The sequence below is a fragment of the Nomia melanderi genome, unplaced genomic scaffold (assembly GCF_051020985.1).
Source record: "Nomia melanderi isolate GNS246 unplaced genomic scaffold, iyNomMela1 scaffold0441, whole genome shotgun sequence".
Classification (NCBI taxonomy): domain Eukaryota; kingdom Metazoa; phylum Arthropoda; class Insecta; order Hymenoptera; family Halictidae; genus Nomia; species Nomia melanderi.
In genome coordinates this window covers 22501-30000 of record NW_027475556.1, presented here as the reverse complement: position 1 = coordinate 30000, position 7500 = coordinate 22501, and the positions used below count along the sequence as shown (strand labels likewise).

At 50.0% G+C, this 7500-nt stretch overlaps 1 non-coding gene across 1 annotated transcript; it reads left to right on the top strand.

The window, feature by feature from the left end:
- The first annotated feature begins 6091 nt into the window (after window positions 1–6091).
- On the top strand, window positions 6092–6246 carry LOC143176246 (5.8S ribosomal RNA). Its single transcript, XR_013000823.1, has one exon. It is a non-coding gene; the product is annotated as a 5.8S ribosomal RNA (ribosomal RNA).
- The last annotated feature ends 1254 nt before the right edge of the window (window positions 6247–7500 follow it).

Here is a 7500-nt window from a genome sequence, read left to right as displayed (position 1 = left end):
CGCGATGAACCACGATTTCCGTGCGTCTTACGTCTCTCGACGATGGGACGATCCACGCGAAGAGTTGTTACGTGCTCGCGCGAGGTGCGATAGCGTCGATTCGCCTTTCTGTACGGGAGAAATAGAACGATGAGCTGACTTATCGGGTCTTCGTTGGAATTACCGTCGCTGGCATTGTAAACTCCAGATGACCTTGTGATTCCTTCGTCGGGCACTGGTAAAGGGTGGCGATGATTCGTTCTATAATAGAAATACCCGTCGTAGCGTTTCGGCCTAGTCACCCGCCACGAAACACTCTCTCGTCGTGGAATCCCCGCGTCGGAGAATAAAACGCCGAAGGCTTACTTATGAAACTTACGTCTCTCGACGATGGGACGATCCACGCGAAGAGTTGTTACGTGCACGCGTATGGTGCGATTGCGTCGATTCGCTTTTCTGTACGGGGAGCAATAGAACGTTGAGTTGACTTATCGGGTCTTCGTTGGAATTACCGTCGCTGGCATTGTAAACTCCAGATGACCTTGTGATTCCTTCGTCGGGCACTGGTAAAGGGTGGCGATGATGCGTTCTATAATAGAAATACCCGTCGTAGCGTTTCTTCCGAGTCAACCCGCTCACGAAACACTCTCTCGTCGTGGAATCCCCGCGTCGGAGAGTAAAACGCGAATTCATAGTATGGAAACTTACGTCTCTCGACGATGGGACGATCCACGCGAAGAGTTGTTACGTGCACGCGTATGGTGCGATTGCGTCGATTCGCTTTTCTGTACGGGGAGTAATAGAACGTTGAGTTGACTTATCGGGTCTTCGTTGGAATTACCGTCGCTGGCATTGTAAACTCCAGATGACCTTGTGATTCCTTCGTCGGGCACTGGTAAAGGGTGGCGATGATGCGTTCTATAATAGAAATACCCGTCGTAGCGTTTCTTCCGAGTCAACCCGCTCACGAAACTCTCTCTCGTCGTGGAATCCCCGCGTCGGAGAGTAAAACGCGAATTCATACTATGAAAACTTACGTCTCTCGACGATGGGACGATCCACGCGAAGAGTTGTTTACGTGCACGCGTATGGTGCGATTGCGTCGATTCGCTTTTCTGTACGGGGAGAAATAGAACGTTGAGTTGACTTATCGGGTCTTCGTTGGAATTACCGTCGCTGGCATTGTAAACTCCAGATGACCTTGTGATTCCTTCGTCGGGCACTGGTAAAGGGTGGCGATGATGCGTTCTATAATAGAAATACCCGTCGTAGCGTTTCTTCCGAGTCAACCCGCTCACGAAACTCTCTCTCGTCGTGGAATCCCCGCGTCGGAGAGTAAAACGCGAATTCATACTATGAAAACTTACGTCTCTCGACGATGGGACGATCCACGCGAAGAGTTGTTTACGTGTACGCGTATGGTGCGATTGCGTCGATTCGCTTTTCTGTACGGGTGAGAAATAGAACGTTGAGTTGACTTATCGGGTCTTCGTTGGAATTACCGTCGCTGGCATTGTAAACTCCAGATGACCTTGTGATTCCTTCGTCGGGCACTGGTAAAGGGTGGCGATGATGCGTTCTATAATAGAAATACCCGTCGTAGCGTTTCTTCCGAGTCAACCCGCTCACGAAACTCTCTCTCTCGTCGTGGAATCCCCGCGTCGGAGAGTAAAACGCCGAAGGCTTACTATGAAACTTACGTCTCTCGACGATGGGACGATCCACGCGAAGAGTTGTTACGTGCACGCGTATGGTGCGATTGCGTCGATTCGCTTTTCTGTACGGGGAGTAATAGAACGTTGAGTTGACTTATCGGGTCTTCGTTGGAATTACCGTCGCTGGCATTGTAAACTCCAGATGACCTTGTGATTCCTTCGTCGGGCACTGGTAAAGGGTGGCGATGATGCGTTCTATAATAGAAATACCCGTCGTAGCGTTTCTTCCGAGTCAACCCGCTCACGAAACTCTCTCTCGTCGTGGAATCCCCGCGTCGGAGAGTAAAACGCGAATTCATACTATGAAAACTTTACGTCTCTCGACGATGGGACGATCCACGCGAAGAGTTGTTTACGTGCACGCGTATGGTGCGATTGCGTCGATTCGCTTTTCTGTACGGGAGAAATAGAACGTTGAGTTGACTTATCGGGTCTTCGTTGGAATTACCGTCGCTGGCATTGTAAACTCCAGATGACCTTGTGATTCCTTCGTCGGGCACTGGTAAAGGGTGGCGATGATGCGTTCTATAATAGAAATACCCGTCGTAGCGTTTCTTCCGAGTCAACCCGCTCACGAAACTCTCTCTCGTCGTGGAATCCCCGCGTCGGAGAGTAAAACGCGAATTCATACTATGAAAACTTACGTCTCTCGACGATGGGACGATCCACGCGAAGAGTTGTTTACGTGCACGCGTATGGTGCGATTGCGTCGATTCGCTTTTCTGTACGGGGAGAAATAGAACGTTGAGTTGACTTATCGGGTCTTCGTTGGAATTACCGTCGCTGGCATTGTAAACTCCAGATGACCTTGTGATTCCTTCGTCGGGCACTGGTAAAGGGTGGCGATGATGCGTTCTATAATAGAAATACCCGTCGTAGCGTTTCTTCCGAGTCAACCCGCTCACGAAACTCTCTCTCGTCGTGGAATCCCCGCGTCGGAGGGTAAAACGCGATATATAATAGTATATGCCAGTGGTTCGCGCGCGTCGTCTCTGAGATACGCGGTCGACAGAGTTCCGAAAACACGTGATGTGCCACGATTTCCGTGCGTCTTACATCTTTCGACGATGGGACGATCCACGCGAAGAGAACGTTCGTGCTTGCGTGAGGTGCAACAGCGTCGATTCGCTTTTCTGTACGGGGAGAAATAGAACGTTGAGTTGACTTATCGGGTCTTCGTTGGAATTACCGTCGCTGGCATTGTAAACTCCAGATGACCTTGTGATTCCTTCGTCGGGCACTGGTAAAGGGTGGCGATGATTCGTTCTATAATAGTAATACCCGTCGTAGCGTTTCGACCGATGTCACCCGCCACGAATGTCTCTCTCGACGTGGAAACCCCGCGCCGAAGAGTAAACGCGAAGGCTTACCATACGAAAGAAAACGGTATTATACGCCTGTGGTATGTGCGTCTCGGCTCTGTGATACGCGATCGGCAGAGTTACAAAAAAACGTTGATGGGCCACGATTTCCGTGCGTCTTACATCTTTCGACGATGGGACGATCCACGCGAAGAGTAGTTACGTGCTCGCGCGAGGTGCGATAGCGTCGATTCGCTTTTCTGTACGGGGAGAAATAGAACGATGAGTTGACTTATCGGGTCTTCGTTGGAATTACCGTCGCTGGCATTGTAAACTCCAGATGACCTTGTGATTCCTTCGTCGGGCACTGGTAAAGGGTGGCGATGATTCGTTCTATAATAGAAATACCCGTCGTAGCGATTCGGCCGAGACACCCGCCACGAAACTCTCTCTCGTCGTGGAATCCCCATGTCGGAGAGTAAAACGCGAAGGCTAACTATATAAGAAACATATAGTATTATTTATGCCTGTGGTTCTCCGTTTGTCCTACTCTCAGATACGCGACTCGGAGAGTTACGAATAATCGTGATGGACCACGATTTCTGTACGTCTTACATCTTTCGACGATGGGACGATCCACGCGAAGAGATCATTCCTGCTTGCGTGAGGTGCGATAGCGCCGATTCGCTTTTCTGTACGGGGAGAAATAGAACGATGAGTTGACTTATCGGGTCTTCGTTGGAATTACCGTCGCTGGCATTGTAAACTCCAGATGACCTTGTGATTCCTTCGTCGGGCACTGGTAAAGGGTGGCGATGATTCGTTCTATAATAGAAATACCCGTCGTAGCGATTCGGCCGTGTCACCCGCCACGAAAATCTCTCTCGTCGTGGAATCCCCGCGTCGTAGAGTAAACGCGAAGGCTTGCTATAGAAGACTATAGTTTATACGCCTGTGGTTCACCGGTTGCCTGCTCTCCGGGGTACGCGATCGCGCAGGAGTTACGGAAGAACTTGATGGGCCACGATCTCCAAGCGGCTATATCTTTCGACGATGGGACGATTCACGCGAAGAGAACGTTCGTGCATGCGTGAGGTGCGATAGCGTTGATTCGCTTGTCTGTACGGGGAGAAATAGAACGATGAGTTGACTTATCGGGTCTTCGTTGGAATTACCGTCGCTGGCATTGTAAACTCCAGATGACCTTGTGATTCCTTCGTCGGGCACTGGTAAAGGGTGGCGATGATTCGTTCTATAATAGAAATACCCGTCGTAGCGTTTCGACCGATGTCACCCGCCACGAAATTCTCTCTCGTCGTGGAATCCCCGCGTCGGAGAGTAACCGCCGAAGGCTTGCTATAGAAGACTATAGTTTATACGCCTGTGGTTCACCGGTTGCCGGCTCTCCGGGGCACGCGATCGCGCGAAGGTTACGGAGGGACGTGAAGCGCCCGAGCAATGAAACGTCCGCAGGAGGAAACGAGCAACCGCCGAACATTGTTTCGCGACGTTTCCATAATGTATTGTCGTTTCGCTCGCATCCCGCTTCTTTCCCCTAGTTTCCTCGACGCGTAGTTTCGCAGCCTTAGTGGACGAATCATTCTCGATTCGAGGAAAGATATGCAGTGGGGCGTGCAATGAGCCCGCCAGAGACCACGATCTCCAATGCGTCTTTACATCTTTCGACGATGGGATGATCCACGCGAAGAGAACGTTCGTGCTTGCGCGAGGTGCGTTAGCGTCGATTCGCTTTTCTGTACGGGGAGAAATAGAACGATGAGTTGACTTATCGGGTCTTCGTTGGAATTACCGTCGCTGGCATTGTAAACTCCAGATGACCTTGTGATTCCTTCGTCGGGCACTGGTAAAGGGTGGCGATGATTCGTTCTATAATAGAAATACCCGTCGTAGCGATTCGGCCGAGTCACCCGCCACGAAACTGTCTCTCTTTCGTCGTGGAAACCCCGCGTCGGAGAGTAAAACGCGCGAAGGCTGTGACTGTAACATATATATATACAGTATACAATGCCTGTGGTTTTTGCGCGTGTCGGCTCTTCGGTATACGCGATCGGCCAGAGTTACGGAGGGACGGTGAAGCGCACGAGAAATTGAAACGGCCGCACGATTGGAACCGAGCAACCGTCGAACATTGTTTCGCGACGTTTCCATAATGCGTTTTCGTTTCGCTCGCATACCGCTTCTTTTCCCCTAGTCTCTGAGACGCGTTTTCGAGCCGTTCTTCTACTATCGATTCTCGTAGAGAGAAGGGACCGGGTAGTCTGGAAGTGGAACCCGCATCTTGCGTGTACCGTACACGGAATTGAGAGGACCGGCCGTGAAGCTCGTTTTAAAGCCGTGCGTCTGACACCCAACTCTTGCGCGCCAATTTCGCGGCAAGAGATAATATGGGACGAATGACCGGCAAAGAGCCAGCTGTGAAGTCTGTTTTTTTAATCGAATCCGTGGACGTGTGTATGCCGTAGCGTCGCTCGTCGTGTTCGTTCATGGTCGTTCCGAGAGAAAGAACGAAAGCGGTAACGAAGGGACCGGCCGTGAAGCTCGTTTTAAAGCCGCGCGTCTGACACCCAACTCTTGCGCGCCAATTTCGCGGCAAGAGATAACATGGGACGAATGACCGGCAAAGAGCCAGCTGTGAAGTCTTTTTTCATTATTTGCTTTCAATCGATCGATCGGTACGATTCGTGCAACGTTTCGCGCGATGCGACGCGAAAACATGCGCGCAACAATAGATGCGTCTGATCGGAAGAACGCGAGGGTCGACTGCACGCGATGGATTCAGTATCGGGTAGGATACAAAATATATCCCCGTCGTTTCCACGCGTGCGAGTCTTCTGCGTCTTTCGCGGGTTTTTGAATGCACTATACGCCCGGAACGTCGAGAAATATATACATATTACTTGAACGTTTTTCGTCTCGAAAGGCTTCGGTGTCGTCTCCAAGGCGACGCCTGAATCTCCTTCGCGCGCTGGTCGGAGATTCAGGTATCAACTTTTATCTTCTCTTTGAAAGAAGAGAGATATTAGGTCGAACAAATGAGAATAAAATTATATATGTGAAATATAAAATTTATACGATTACCCTGAACGGTGGATCACTTGGCTCGTGGGTCGATGAAGAACGCAGCTAATTGCGCGTCAACGTGTGAACTGCAGGACACATGAACATCGACATTTCGAACGCACATTGCGGTCCACGGATACAATTCCTGGACCACGCCTGGCTGAGGGTCGTTTACGTACCATACACTGCTTGCGTAGCTCTGTCAAATCCCCGCCGTCGTTCACCTCTTCGGATCGAACGTTTTTTTACCGAAGGGCGCAAAGAACGTTTCTGAGTCGGGTTAAGAGAAGGATGCTACGTACGAGCGAACGATGGGTGTCTCGTCGGCGTTTGTCGCGGACACGCGAAAATTCTGTGAATTTCACGGACAGTGTACGTTCTAGTTGTTGCAAAACGATCGGAATCGTTTGTATGGACTCGCGTGAGTGTTCGCGGCGTCGTGCGTCGTTCAATTACGACCGCCCGCGGATACCGCTCCACTGCGATATGGATCTGAGCGACAACTTTTTCGGCTGTTCGTGAGATGAACGGTTTCGTGTGTTTAGAAAAATTTTTTTTCCCGCGCTCCCGACGTCACCTGAAATGATGCGTCAGAGGTGAAAGAAAATATTAAGAAGTCGAGAGAGAGAGAGACTACACACGTTTTATTCATATTTTGTATACCGTGCGTGAGACGGATGTGCACGACACGTCGTATGTCGGTATATTACCGACTGGCCCCAGGGAGATTGTTTTCTTCCTCTCTTACGAATGAGATGTACGTTTCGGAGGATCGTCGTTACCGAAACACACGGCAAAACGAGACTTCTCGCAGCAGAACCTTTATACACAATACACATCGACTCTTTTTACCCCGAGAGAGAGAGAAAAGGTGTATTTCTTTTTTTTATTTTTCGAATTCGACGCACGAACGCTTTGACGACTGGAGAAAAACACGGTGTGTGTTAAAATCGTGCGGGACGAGCATGCGTATTCGTAACGGGTCGAATAGTTCTTATTCCCCGTCGTCGCGTGTCCTCGCTGGACCACCACCGTGCGCTTCCGCCACGTTCAGTTGAATTTCGAAATATATATATATAAAAAGAATCACCATATACTCTCTTTCGGGAGGTGTATTTTTATCGGTTTCTGCTATAGAGAAGAGACGGAGATCGTGTTGTGAGGTGTAACGTTTCTGTATCCCCGTTTCGGAGGATCGTCGTTATCGGCGGAACACACGTCAAAACGAGACTTCTCGCAGAACCTTTATACACAATACACATCGACTCTTTTACCCCGAGAGAGAGAAAAGGTGTTTTTCTTTTTTTTTTATTTTTCGAATTCGACGCACGAACGCTTTGACGACTGGAGAAAAACACGGTGTGTGTTAAAATCGTGCGGGACGAGCATGCGTATTCGTAACGGGTCGAATATTCTTATTCCCC